Source organism: Pinus tabuliformis, chromosome 3_2 (assembly GCF_031772625.1).
Source record: "Pinus tabuliformis cultivar Carrire ecotype Pingquan chromosome 3_2, CPIR1, whole genome shotgun sequence".
NCBI lineage: Eukaryota > Viridiplantae > Streptophyta > Pinopsida > Pinales > Pinaceae > Pinus > Pinus tabuliformis.
In genome coordinates this window covers 732,756,412-732,772,547 of record NC_142302.1, presented here as the reverse complement: position 1 = coordinate 732,772,547, position 16,136 = coordinate 732,756,412, and positions in this window count along the sequence as shown.

Below are 16,136 nucleotides of genomic sequence, written 5' to 3'. Positions count from 1 at the left end.
CAGGAAAACCTGGAACAAAGAACGGAAACAATTCTTAAAACAGGGGGATGTCCATACAGCACAACTCCTAACCCACTCAGTCATTTGCACGACCGGAAACCGAAAACAGCAACAGCAAAATCAGTTCGAGAAGAACCTGGGTTATGCTAAGTATACACGTGGCGAATACACCCAGCTAGAGAAAGGTTTTCGAAAATATCTTTTGGTCTGCCGGAAGGAAGTGCCAACTCCTGTTATTTCCACTTTTATCTCCAGAGTGAAAGAAGAAAGCGGCCAGCCGACTCTTCCCAGGAAAACGTTGCACTGTTGACAGCACTAAAGAGAATATACAGAAACGGTCAGAAATTAGATTTTAAGTTTAGAAATAAAGTTGCTTTTAGTAAAAGGGCGGTCATTTGAAGCCGATTCCCTAATTTCATGTAATTAAGATTGATTAGTTAGTAGTATTTAACCCTTCTCATGGTTTTTGGAGAAGGGTCAGGAAATCTGTCAAAAAACTTATCCTCAGAACATGCACTTCTGCACCCTCAGAGGAGGTTTTTGATGAATAGATGGATCAAGATTTATTTATGTTTGCATTTTAATATCTGTTACTAATGTTTCACTTCTGTACTCTTAGCAGATGTTAGAACAAGTAGAAATAAATCATTATTACTTGAAGTTTATTGGTGAAGTTAGTCATAAATGGTACTTTTATCTCTTGACTAGATTCTGCTAGTATCCCTAAAGTGATATGTAGCTGAGTTCTTTATATGTTATTGTATGAATGTCTGCATTACCATTTGGCACTTCTGTACGGTGGTATCATTTAATCATGCTGAACATATAGAAGACTGATTATGCGATATGATGTTCACAACTATTCTGCCTAACTTCTTATGCAGAATAGTTTATCTTTATTGGTTTATATTCTGATATCAGTTGAATGATCTTTATTACCAGCTGCTGTTATAAATCTTTCTAGATCGCATAAACAAAAGAAAAACACCCTGGGTTAGCATAGATCAGATGTATTTCTCTTCATTAGATTACATTAGCATAGAGTTAGTTTAGCAGTTAGAATCGAGACTAGTTTAGAAAAACCTCTAGATTAATATCATCAGACTCTACGCACACACACACACCCATCACATTGGGAAACTGGTCCCATGACCCCCAGTCGGACCCGCTACTCCAAACGGGGAAGGAGCCGCTAACCAGGTTCCGGACCGGGTGGTTATCCCCCTTGTTGTTGACCCGACTTCGGGCCCCTCAACATTTCTGGCGCTAGAAGGAGGGCCGAGCTATGAATGGCGCATAATTCAAAATTCAAATACCATTCTAAGAGCAAATCACCCTCACCAACTTCCCCGACTTCCCTGGTACGACTAAACTCGGAACTGGAAGTCGCTCGGACATCCACCGCTGCTATACATCCTGATACATCAGAACAACTTATTGTCGATCCCCCTAAAGTTCCAACCTTGATCCGTAAACTCCAGGGATTCTCTATTTTTAACCAGAAATCTGATAAATCTAAAGGCAACTTGACTTCGCAATACAACCCTGCTCATCCCCTGACCCGATTGAAGAGTGAAAAGTTCGGCATTCAGCCAACTAAAATCCCTCTCCCCACTAGGAAAAGAGCAAGGAAAGCACTTCAAGAGTCTGACAGAGAGACTCTTTCATCCACCTCGTCCATTTCAACTCCCTCTCCGCGAAGTCAACCACCCACATCTCCACCTCAAATCACTCATCCATCTTCCGCAACCCTTCCTCCACAATCGTCAAAGATCGTAACATCTCTATCTTCTCAACCTTGAAGATCATCTTCTGCACTTTTATTAACCAGCAACTCAGCGATGGCACAATCTCTATGGAACAACCCCGGGGCGGTTTTAATGCCTCCACCCCTGAGTCCAATACCTGCCCATCCTGAGAAGTGGTTACCAAAGTTCAATCCAGAAACTTGAATGCTAGCTGAAGAACATATCAATAATTTCATGCTTTCTATTAATCTCAACGGGGTCACCAACGAAGATGCCGTGGTCCGACTCTTCCCCTATACGATGCAAGGGACAGCTGGGTCATGGTACTTTTCGCTACCCTCCAGATCTATCACCAGCTGGGATATTTTTCAAAATCAATTTCTCACCAAATTCGGCGATGATAGATCGACAGCGACACTGATCAACGATCTGTCCAATCTTAAAGCTGAGGCTAGGGAACCCATTAAAGATTTTAACTTACGGTTCAACAAGATCCTCAATAAAATCCTCGCTGCTTCCCAGCCCAGCGAGGAAGTAAGATGCGAATGGTACATCACGGCCTTACCTTCAAACTTGGCCATCTTCGTAGATAGGGCAAGCAAGACAACCTTAGTCGAAAACTTGGCTGAGGCATTGGCAGTCGAAAGACGCGTAGTAGCCCTAGAAAAGAGATCTACAATCGAAGAGCGTAAATCTAAGAAAATCTCTTTCAAAGAAGAAACCAAGAAGAAGCAAACTAAGGATCCTTTCGACATGGAAGGATTACAAAAAGTCTTGAAAGCCATGTCTAATGAGATGATTGACATAAGAAAGCAAGTAGCAGAATCGTCCCCAAGAAAGCCTTTTAGGAATTTCAAAAGAAATCACCCTATGGAGACGAAGCCACCCAATGTGGTCTCAAATGTGGAATCTGAAGAAGAAGAAGAAGAGAGCACCATCGAAATGCAGACCGACGACGAAGAAGTGGTGGAACTGCAAGGAATGTGGGATTTCATCCTCCCACAAGAGGAAGATCAAGAAGCACTTCCGGTTAGCACACGAAGCAGAAATCAACTTGATCCTCACCAGACTACCCCAAAACAGAAGGGCGCAAGCCCTCCAGCGAAAGAAAAGGTCACAACAAAGAAGACAACCCCTAAAGTGACCTCATTTAGTCCAGTCCAATCAGAGAAATCGCCTCCATCAAAGACACTAATAGTGTCGGATGAAATGGAGTATAACATCATCGACGACATGAAGAAGACTAGGGCTAATATCACCCTGTACGAGTCGAGCAAATTGAAACACCAACAGAAGATCATGATGAAAGAGTTACACGTCGTACCTACTGCACCTCTACCTACAGCTATAGCTTCCCATAATATAGGAAGACCCCCAATCAACGCGATCAATAAAATTGATCCAAATGACATCGCTTTGATTGGAGGGAGGTCTAGATCTCACACTCCTCCTTTCCTCCTCACTTATGAGATCTTTAACAGAAACGTGCATAACTTCTTGGTTGATTCTGGTGCTTCAACCAATATTCTACCCAAGTCAATATGTGCCAAACTTAATGTTCAACCGTAAAAATCCGCAGTGCGCATAGTTCAACTTGATCGATCACAAGTCGAAGTGATAGGCGAACTTAATCAAGTGAACATAAGACTGTCGTCCAACCCCAAGGTATGCCAGGTCATCGATATTCTAGTTGCTGACATCCCTGAATTTTATGGTCTAATTCTTAGCAGGGATTGGTCCGAGAAGCTCCACGGATACTTTTCGACTGACTGGTCACACATGTGGTTACCCTTCAACGGGAAGCCAAATCAAATAAAGGTTGAACGAGAACTGCACCAAAATTACATAGTGACGGATTTGGCGGGAGAGAACGAAGCCATAGCATACAACAACAGCATCATAGGCAACTACTCGGTAGACTCTTTCCTTGGAAATTTCAATGCTCACATATCACCATATTTAGAAAATTCAGTCGTGTCCCAAGTAGAAAACTTTTCCCAGACTGATGATTCAAAATGTGTTAGTTTCTTAGATAACCCTGTAAATACTTCTTTATTTTGGAAATTATATTTTGATGGCTCTAAGTCCAATGAGGGAGCGGGAGCAGGATGCGTCTTGATTAGCCCGGACGGAAATAAGACCATGCTCACATGCAGGCTGGAGTTCGATTGCACGAACAACACAGCGGAATACGAAGCCTTGGTGCAAGGCCTATACAAAGCAATCGGCTGCAACGTCAAATATCTTCAAGTCTTTGGAGATTCCGAGATCGTCGTCAAACAGGTACGTAACACCATACACTGCCTGTCTAGTCATTTAAAGCACTATCAATCTTTAGTGCAAGATCTCACTCCGCATTTTACAGCATTCAATATTTCATCAATCCCAAGACTTCACAATGCAAGCGCAGACCTGCTAGCAAACGTAGCCTCCAGACTCATCCCCTCCGAAGACTTTAGTCCAGATAGGTTTTCCATAGAATTAATTTTTAAACCATCTATCCCTGACAACATCACCAACTGGAGAGTATTCAACGACGACCCAGACATCGTAAGTTTCCTTACCTCTGAAGGATCCTACTCAAACCAGATAATCGACGAGGACTGCCATGACCACCAAATACAACAAAATGGCACTGATAATGCTATACCCAAATCAGTGGTCAAATTAGAAGATTTGTATGACTTAAAAAGTCGGTTCAAAAGGTCAGCTAACGCCAAACTTTACAGTTCAACTCTGAAGTACGAATCAGTGAACTTAGGAACCGAAGAGAAACCCCAAAACGTCAATCTAGGCCAAGGCCTGGCTCCTGAAGAAAAGTCAGCATACATTCGTCTTCTACGACAGTACAAAAACGTCTTTGCCTGGAACTACGATGAGCTGAAAACTTATAACATTTCTATCATTCAACACACTATCCCTATGATTGACAACGAGAAACCCGTCCAACAGAAGCTCAGGAAAATCCACCCCAACCTGGAAAATCAGATAAAAACTGAGCTGAATAAGTTGTTGAGCGCCAGAATAATTTTCCCGGTCAGACATTCCAAATGGGTATCCAATATGGTACCTGTTAGGAAGAAAAACGGAGATATTAGAATCTGCATCGACTTCCGGAATCTCAACAAAGCCTGTCAGAAAGACAATTTTCCCCTCCCACCTATGGAGCAAATATTACAGGCTGTAGCAGGCTCAGAATTGATGTCTTTCCTAGATGGATTTTCAAGATATAATCAGGTGCTGGTACACCCAGACGATCAGCTAAAAACCACCTTCCGAACTAAATGGGGTACCTACGCGTATCGGAAGATGTCGTTCGGTCTGATCAACGCCGGCGCTACTTTTCAAAGAGCTATGGACATTGCGTTCAAAGGGTTAGTCAATAAATCAGTAGTGATTTACCTGGATGATATAACTGTGTACTCCAAGAACCGAAGCGACCATCTCAAAGATTTGAAGCAAATCTTTCAAAGATGTTTAAGGTATGGAATCTCGCTTAACCCGAAGAAATATTTTTTCGCGTTGAGTGAAGGAAAATTGCTAGGGTTCATAGTGTCCAAATCGGGCATTCACATTGAACCTGACAGAATCAAAGAAATTTCCGAGATATCCATGCCCCATAACAAAAAGACCATGCAATCTTTCCTAGGACAGATCAATTTTGTGAAAAGATTTGTCCCAGATTTTTCACGTATTATTTCTCCTTTACAAAAAATGATAAAAAAGAATTCAAACTTTAAATGGGGTCTAGACGAGCACGAAGCGTTTAACTTAATCAAACAAGCCATCATCAACGCTCCATCCCTAGCAACCCCAAATTTTTCAGAACCATTCATCTTATACACGTTTGCCTCAGAAAATTCTTATGCTGCGATCTTGACCCAGGCAAACCAAGAAAAGGCAGAAGCCCCAATCACATTCTTTAGCTCAAACTTATAAGGTGCTGAGCTGAAATATTCGGACGTAGAGAAACAGGCGTATGCCATTTTCAAAGCGGTCAAATATTTCAGACCCTTCTTGCTAAAGTCCCATACCAAGGTCATAGTACCATTCCCAGTGGTAAGAAACCTCCTGATTCAGAAAGACGTGGGTGAAAAGAGAGCGAATTGGATCACCGCCTTGCAAGAATACGACCTGGAAATCAAGCCGGCACACATCGTAAGAGGCCAAGGCTTCTGCAAGATGTTAGCCGGAGCATCGCAAATCCCCGAAGAATCGCCTGAAGAGGTACACACGTATGAGGTAAGCCTAAATGACGCAGAATCATTTTATGCTGACATCATTTATTTCCTGAAAAACGGATATGCTCCATTTCACCTGGATCACATCAAAAAGAGTGCCCTGAGGTTGAAAGCTAAACAATATCAGCTCGTAGATGATGTCTTGTTTAAAAGAAACTATGATTCTATGCTTCTTAGATGTCTTGAGAAAACTGAAGCCGAAAAGGTTTTGCAGGAACTCCACGATGGACCAGCAGGTGGACACTATGCCGGAGAAGCCACCGCACACAAAATCTTACGTGCAGGATACTACTGGCCCACGCTGTTCAAAGACTCATACAATCACGTAAGAAAATGCCAAGTCTGCCAAACGGCTGCAGGGAAACAAAAGAAGTCATCCATGCCACTGCAGCCGGTTAACATCGAACAGCCATTCAGCCAATGGGGCCTGGACATAATAGGTGAGATCGTTCCTCACTCCTCTAAACAGCATAGGTATATCCTCACTGTAACTGACTATTTTACTAAATGGGTAGAGGCAGTTCCTCTCAAGACAGCTAATTCTGAAAACATTTTTGAATTCATAGATCAGTTCATCATTACTAGGTTTGGATTGCCAACGGCCTTAATATTTGATAACGCTTCATATTTTTCTGGAAATACCATGACTGAGTTCGCACTCAAAAGAGGGTTCAAACTAAAGTATTCCGCCAACTACTATCCGCAAGGTAATGGGTTGGCTGAATCAACGAACAAGAACCTAATCAGGATCATCAAAAAGACAGTCGACCAAAACCAAAAGAATTGGCACAAAGTGCTGGTAAACGCCTTATGGGCAGACAGAATTACCAAGAAAGCCTCTATCGGGACTTCTCCCTTTAATTTGGTTTACGGGAGAGAAGCAGATCTTCCTACTCACTTACTCATTCCCTCCTTGTCCTTAGTACAATACATTGATGAAGTACCTACTTCTCCCTTACAACTAAGGCAAATGGAAATAATCAAGTTAGAAGAACGACGAGAGCAGGCCAAGAAAACCCATGCTCACCACCAAGCGCTGATAAAATCCTCTTTTGATTCGAACATAATGACCAGAAAAAACTTTCAGATGGGTGATTTAGTTTTGAAGTGGGATAAGGCTCACGAAGAAAAGGGCAAACATACGAAATTCCAGAAGCTATGGCTTGGTCCTTTTCAAATCATAGAAGTCATAGGCCCATCGACTTTTGTGTTGCAAGACTTGATAGGCAGGAGAGATTCTCTGCCTATAAACGGACAAATCCTCAAAATGTATTTCCCATAGAAGGTCATCCTTCTGTTTTTGTAGGATAATTTTAATTTTTATTTTTATTTTTTTTACGTTAGTTTTCCATTTTTCATAAATAGGGTTGGTTGTGAACGATCATAAATAGTATTCATGAAGAAACATACCATTTCTCTATCAGATTTTGATTTCACTTGTATAAATAGCAAAACTTTTCGAAAAATCTGACTTTTATTATTGACAGGTAGAGTTAACTTTAGCCTGAATGTGATGTTAGTTTCAACTTTACAAAGAAATCTGGGATGAAAGTAACTTTTGGCAAAAAATTGTTTTATGCCAATGCAATGAAAAGTATCATCGATAGCAAAATAAGTATTCTCTGAAAAACTACTGTTCTTAAACTCTATTATTGTCGTCCAGAGCTTTCTTAAGGAAAAACAATGACTTCCTCCCTGCTAAGGAGAATCGTAGCATCCAGAGAAACAATCCAAGAAAACACTATATCTCAAAGAATAAGAGGTCTCATCGCGAGCCGACTTATCATGATCACAGATATTATAACTTGCTGACTTTGCCACTACTGTCTATCAAAACAGGGCAACGACTCAAGATTGTTGCAATTGAAAGACAAGGGGTCTCATCACGAGCCAGCTTGTTCAACAAAAGTGTAAACCAAGTGGATGACTATGTCATAATTTGGCCACCAAACCAAGACATTGTTCTTTAGAGAATAAAAAATTAAAAAAGAAAGAAAAAGTGTCAAAAGGATTTTTCTCTGGAATGTTGTAAATAACCTCAAGCAGGAAAAAGGATCATTGCTGGATAACATGGTTACCCTGTCGAGGCTATGGACGCTTGCGGGCAGCAGAGGCTCTACCTACAACAAAGGAGCATACTTTACAAAGCCAGTACGCAGAGAAGACCTTATTTTGTCTTTGAAAAGACTGAGTAATGACTAGGTATGAATACAAGAAATAACCCAGAGGAAACAAACAATCAGAATGAAATAAGAAGTTGTGACGAAGCATCACTGACAGGATAAAAGATAATACTCTATCTGTCCATAACAAAATTTAGGCATAAGAAAACTTTTCTGTTTTGGAAGTGAAAATGCAATAGAACAAGCAGAGATAACTGGTTCTTCACAGTGAATCGCCATTGTTGTGGTCACCAACAACCCCCCTTCTTCACTTGACATTAGCAATAACGTCAAGCAAAGAGGGGACCCTGAACAAAAATCCCAAAAAATATTTTTCTAAAGTTTTTGTATTTCTCTCCCTAAGGCTTAAATTGCATCACAAAGAAAGGCCAAAGCATTGCTCGAGCGCGAAAAGCAAGACTGCGAAGGAGCGATGTGAAGTTCATCGCGTCGCATACATCACACGCACCCCTTTAAAAGAAGACCTTCGAGAAATGCCGATCGCCGATATGCGATATTGCAAATCGCAAGCATCACGCTATACGACATAACCATTAAACAAAATTTGCGATCTGCGATGGCAGCGATTTGCGATCTGAAAAGACTTATCACACGATAAACCCAGGATTAAGTGCGCGCCTTGAAGGAATTTAATGACCGCATGCTTGAGTATCTAGGAATGATTGCATTACATTTATCGAAGAGTCAAGACATGATGAATGTCAGGGTTATGCATTCATTAGAGATTAATACTTTCACGTCAAATCTTTTCATTTCCCTTCTTCTTTGCGTAGACTGTAAGACACGCAACTAATATAAGTTTATATGCAGGAAACATTTGAGGGAAAGAGGAAAGCGCCAATCAGATAGTAAAGAGAGAATGCCTCCGCAAACGGATGCCGCATGCAGCAGAACCGCGGATTCCAGACTATCAGCCAACCGGCACTGATGAAATTAGACTATTCAGGACTCAGAGTCAAAGGCGCACAAAAGCAGCGTGTTCAAAAAAGATCCTGAAGCTCAGACTTGGTAAAGCAGAGAAAGAAGCGCATGAGAAGGAAGACGCTTCAGGAAAACCTGGAACAAAGAATGGAAACAATTCTTAAAACAGGGGGATGTCCATACAACACGACTCCTAACCCACTCAGTCATTCGCACGACCGGAAACCGAAAACAGCAACAACAAAATCAGTTCGAGAAGAACCTGGGTTATGCTAAGTATACACGTGGCGAATACACCCAGCTAGAGAAAGGTTTTCGAAAATATCTTCTAGTCTGCCAGAAGGAAGTGCCAGCTCCTGTTATTTCCACTTTTATCTCCAGAGCGAAAGAAGAAAGCGGCCAGCCAACTCTTCCCAGGAAAACGTTGCACTGTTGACAGCACTAAAGAGAATATATAGAAACGGTCAGAAATTAGATTTTAAGTTTAGAAATAAAGTTGCTTTTAGTAAAAGGGCGGTCATTTGAAGCCAATTCCCTAATTTCATGTAATTAAGATTGATTAGTTAGTAGTATTTAACCCTTCTCATGGTTTTTGGAGAAGGGTCCGGAAATCTGTCAAAAAACTTATCCTCAGAACATGCACTTTTGCACCCTCAGAGGAGGTTTTTGATGAATAGATGGATCAAGATTTATTTATGTTTGAATTTTAATATCTGTTACTGATGTTGCACTTTTTTACTCTTAGCAGATGTTAGAACAAGTAGAAATAAATCATTATTACTTGAAGTTTATTGGTGAAGTTAGTCATAAATGGTACTTTTATCTCTTGACTAGATTCTGCTAGTATCCCTAAAGTGATATGTAGCTGAGTTCTTTATATGTTATTGTATGAATGTCTGCATTACCATTTGGCACTTATGTACGGTGGGATCATTTAATCATGCTTAACATATAGAAGACTGATTATGCGATATGTTGTTCACAACTATTCTGCCTAACTTCTTATGCAGAATGGTTTATCTTTATTGGTTTATATTCTGATATCAGTTGAATGATCTTTATTACCAGCTGCTGTTAGAAATCTTTCTAGATCGCATAAACAAAACAAAAACACCCCGGGTTAGCATAGATTAGATGTATTTCTCTTCATTAGATTACATTAGCATAGAGTTAGTTTAGCAGTTAGAATCGAGACTAGTTTAGAAAAACCTCTAGATTAATATCATCAGACTCTACGCACACACACACACACCCATCACATTGGGAAACTGGTCCCATTACCCCCAGTCAGACCCGCTACTCGAAACGGGCAAGGAGCTGCCAACCAGGTTCCGGACCGGGTGGGTATCCCCCTTGTTGTTGACCCGACTTCGGGCCCCTCAACAGGACCATAAACATTTGTAACCAGGAAGGTGTCCGACACCCCTACTGGTTGAATGATGAATTATAAATAATTTCTCAATGCCTCCACATCTCTTATGCTGACTTTTTGTGGATTCCATAGAGTGAGAATTCCCTCAGCTGTGTTCTCTACTTTAACTTCTAGAAACTCAAACATGTTAAGCCACTTGCTATGGATTTGTTTTAGTTTCTGAATGGAGCATTTTGTTTCTTGAATGAAGATTATGTCGGGTGTTGCTACTTTCATTTTGTTATTTATCATTCTTTGTTTCCTTTTACTACCTAGACCTCTGATGTTATGAAACCAGCTCAAGAAAAGATAGAAAAGATAGATCAACGCCTTAGAATTCAGCCTCTTCAAGGGGGCAACCTCCTTTACATTACATAAATGAACAATTCTTGGATGATACAAATGAAAAAAACCTCCTTTCTATATATAGGAGTCTAAGGAGTCACAATATAATCCAGCCGACCTAACAATAATAATATAAAGCCACAAAAATAACAATAGAGGGATTCTATGGGGCACAGAAATAACAATATGGGGGTAATAGGGGCACAACAATATAAATAAGGGGTATAACTACAATAGTAATGGGGTAATCACTAGTATTATAGGGACCCAACATGCCCCTCTCCTTCAAAAAAGTGTTGTCCTCAACGCTTGAGTAGTTCTGGATACTTCTGCATAAAATTCTCATCCTCCCATGTGGAATCTTCAGCGGATAAGTTCTTCCACTTGATAAGATACTCTGAAATTGATCGATTTCGTAGCTGTCGAGTTCTTGTTTCTGTGACTGCTTCTGGTTCCAATATAATTTTTCCTTCCTCGTCAAGTTCTGGCAATATTGTTTGAATTGGGAGCTTGTCACCTATAACCTTCTTTAAACATGAAACATGGAAAACTGGGTGCAATCGAGAAGCTGCAGGAAGCTCCAATTTGTATGCCATAGTACCAATCTTTTGCAACACCTTGTACGGACCATAATACTTTGGTGATAATTTATTATCCTTCTTAGCTTGCTTTAGGGACATTTTCTTATATGGTTGTAGCCGTAGGAATACCCAATCACCTACATCAAAACTTCTTTCACTGCGATGTTGATCTGCCTGTTGTTTCATTCTATTTTGTGCCAACACGAGGTTATCCTTTAAGAGTTGGAGGACTTGTTGTTGATGTTCGATGTGATGTTCCACTGCCTGAACCTTAGAATTTTCTCTTAAATATGATGTGATGGATGGTGGTTGATACCCATAAAGTGCCATAAATGGGGTCATTTTTGTTGCTGTATGGAAGGAAGTGTTATACCACCATTCAGCCAGAGGCAACCATTTGACCCATTGTGTCTGTTTATCAGATACAAAGCAACGAAGATATCCTTCCAAACATTTGTTTACTATCTCAGTTTGCCCATCAGATTGAGGATGATAAGATGAGCTATGAGCTAACTGAGTACCAAGACAAGAAAATAATTCTGTCCAAAATTTTCCAGTGAAAATGGGATCTCTGTCACTTACAATAATCTTTGGGTTTCCATGTAGCTTTTGAATTGTTTCCATAAATGCAGTAGAAACTGTACTGGCTTTAAATGGATGTGATAATGCACAAAAGTGTGCATACTTGGTAAGTCTGTCAACTACCACCATGATGACACTCTTTCCCTCAGACTTGGGTAAACCTGTGATAAAATCCATTGAAACCTCCTCCCAACGTTGGCTTGGAATGGATAAAGGTTGTAATAGACCCGGTGTCTTAATTGTTTCAACTTTATTTTGTTGGCAAACCAAACATTCCGCCACAAACTTTTGAATATCTGATTTAAGGCCATCCCAAAAAAATTCCTTCTTAACCCTGTGGTAAGTTTTTAAAAATCCTGAGTGCCCTCCTAAGGGAGAAGTGTGCAATTCCATAAGAATCTTTTGTTTTAGCTGGGAATTCTTACAGAGGTATAAGCGATCTTTGTACCATAACGAATCATTTTGCCAGCTAAATGTATCAGAAGTACTGGAATCTTGTTGTAGCTTTCGAATAAGTGCCCACACTTCTTCGTCATTCTTCCATTCCTCCCTTGCTTCGTTTATCCAATCTGGTTGGATAATAGAAATGGCACACAACAATGCTTCCACATCCTCATCCTTTCTTGAGAGTGCATCTGCCACCACATTTTGCTTCCCTTTTTTGTAGATGATTTCAAAGTCATAACCCAACATCTTTGTGACCCACTTTTGTTGCTCTTCAGAGGATAATCTTTGTTCTAAAAAGTATTTAAGGCTATCATGATCCGTTTTTACCTTGAAGTGTCTTCCCATTAGGTAGGGTCGCCATTTCTTAAGTGCATGGAGTATTGCCAACATTTCCTTCTCATAAATAGCTTTGCTTAAAAACTTTCCCTTGATTGGACGACTTTCAAAAGCAATGGGTCTTTCATCTTGCATTAGAACAGCACCAATTCCATTTCCTGAAGCATCACATTCCACAATAAAGGTTTTTGTGAAGTCCGATGTAGCTATGACCAGTGCCATGAAAATGAATCTTTCTTCAATAATGTTGTTAGAGGTGCTGCTATTCTCCCATAATTCTCAACAAACTTGCGATAATACCCTGTCAACCCAAGAAATCCTCGCAGATGCTTTATGGATGTGGGGATTTTCCATTCCTTAATGGCTTTAATTTTGCTAGGGTCTACCTTAACTCCTTCATGAGATACAATATGACCCAAATATTCCACCTCCTGGACTCCAAAGAAACATTTGGATCTTTTTGCATATAATTGTTTCTCCTCCAATAGTTGTAGCACCCTGTCAACATGTTCAACATGATCCTTCCAAGACTTGCTGTAGATTAGTATATCATCAAAAAATACTAACACAAATTTTCTAAGGAATGGTTTGAAAATTGAATTCATCAAACCTTGAAATGTTGAAGGTGCATTGGTAAGGCCAAAAGGCATGACCAAAAATTCATAATGACCCTCATGAGTTCTAAATGCCGTTTTCGGAATGTCTTCAATCTTCATTCTGATTTGATGATATCCCGAACGAAGATCCAACTTGGTGAAGTAAATTGATCCATGCAATTCATCCAGTAATTCATCAATAACAGGAATGGGGAACTTATCTTTAATAGTGAGCTTGTTGAGCTCCCTATAATCTGGACACATGCGCCATGATCCATCCTTCTTGTGCACCAATACTACTGGAGCTGAGAAAGAACTTTGACTCGGTTGAATTATACCAGCCTCTAGCATTTCTGCAACCATACGTTCAATTTCACTTTTTTGGACATAGGGATATCTGTACGGCCTGATGTTTGGAGGAACACTTCCTGGAATCAGATGAATAGCATGATCATGATCACGCATAGGTGGGAGACCTTTGGGAGTCTCAAATACCTTGGAATGATTGTCCAGGACTTTTTGGAGATCTGGAGAAATAGATGATTCCAATGTGGAAACATCTAGCGAACATAATTGTGCAATTACACCTCTTTGCTCCTTTTTTAGAAGCTTTGTCATACCATTAGAGCTGATTATCTTTCCTGGTTTCCCTGCAATACCCCTTAATTCAACTTCCTTTCCTTCCGTAGAAAATTTGATGAAAAGTTCTTGAAAATTAAAAGCTATTGTACCCAAGGATTGTAGCCATTGGACTCCTAGTACAACATCAGCACCTCCCATTGGAATGGAAAGCATTGGGCTAGTCAATACATATTCTCCCATGGATAGCTTGATATTATGGCACTTTCCAGAGCAATTTATTGTTCCTCCATTTGCAATCATCACTTGACACTCTGGTGCTGGATATAGGAAGCAATTCAATTCTTTTGCTACCCTACAATGAATAAAATTGTGGGTGCTTCCTGAATCAATCAACACTATTACCTTTTTCTTCTTGATTTGTCCTTCTATCTTGATGGTTTGAGGAGTGGTAATTCCCGCCAATGCATTACAAGATATGGTCGGATTTATTTTTTCTTCATCTAGGCTTTGTTCCTGGAGTATATCTTCTTCTTTTGACCTTTCTTGCTCCTTTTCTTCTTCCTCTTCACAATCTATGTAGAATAATTTCTTCTCAGCACACTTATGACCTTTAGTGTATTTGCTATCACAACTGTAACAAAGCCCTTTTGCTCTTTTTTCTTCCAATTGTTGTGGTGTCAACCTTATAGGTTGTGGAAGACTAGGGGCAACAACACTTCCGTCTTTATAGTTGTGAGTGGTATGCTTCCTGGTTGCCATAATTTTGCTTTCCATTTTTCTTGCTAACCTGAATGCCTTCTCTAATGAATCAGGTTCCCAAAGGCGAACATCATGTTGGATATTATCCTTTAAAGACCCTATGAACACATCAATCCTATGCTCCTCTGGAATATCTTTTACCCTTATGTTCAATTTTTGGAACTCCTCAATGTGCTCCATTATTGAACCCTTTTGTTTGAGACTTATCAATTGGCTAAAAAAAGTGTTGCTTTTTGTATCTTCATAATGTGCTATCAATTCTTCCGTAAAAATTGCCCAAGTGATAAATTGTTTACGAGAGAAAAGCCATTGATACCATACAAACTGATTTGGTTCCAAATATACAGTTGCCATACGTACCTTTTGTGCATTTTGCACATTATTGAGATCGAAGAATTGCTCCATCTGTAATATCCATGTGGCGGGATCCTTGCCATCAAACTTCCTCATATCGATTTTTGGAATATGGTGATTCTTCGATCCAACATTAGTGTCTATGGAATCATGATTAACATTTCTTTTGTTCTCATCATGAGTTTCCTTTACTACCTTTTCACCATTAGTGACCCTTTCTTGTAGCAACTTCTTCAATTCTTCCATGTCTGTCTTCAAATCTATCTTCAAATCTGCCATGTCTCTCTTCAAATCTGTCTTCGAATCATCCATCTTAGCTTCCATGCCATTTATCTTAGATTCCACGCCACTTATCTTAGCTTCTGTTAGCTTTTGTGAGCGTGACATTTGTTGCACTTGTTCTTGTAATTTTGATATATCATGTAGCATTTCTTCCTCTTCTTCATGAGTCATGCTAGAGCTTTCAGGTTCCTTACTAGGTGTTTGCATTTTCTTTCCTCGGGGCATCAGTTACCGATAATAATGTTTTACTATGCCCTTTGAATTCAGTTAAACCAAGTTTACACAAAAATTTAAAAAAAAAAACTACACACCTTTTTTCACTTTATAGAAGCCTGATATTGAATCTGACGTATCTCTGTAATTTCGGATCATCTAGTTCTGAAATTGCTACCTGCAGTAGCCTTCTATGTCCTCTTTCCAATGCCACAAGTCTGAGACAAATTGGATTCTCCAAGGAAGAGTTATGTGAAATCTCCCACAGTGACTTGCTTTTAGACTAGTTCAGTAGAGCGAACTTGTACGACGTGCCACGAGTCACTGTTTCAACCTTTGAATCTAAAACACACACACAAGAAACTAAAATTTGTCCTCTTTCTTTACCTTCTTACTAAATTTCAATCTTATCCCTAGAGAGAAAGTTATGACGATTTTCCCCAGGTCACCTGTTCTGAATGTAATTCAGGAGTCTGCAAAAGGACCAACTTCCTCAGATCATATCTCCGTAAATATCACGCGAAAATCTCTGAAATTTGGACCCAAAGTTCAACA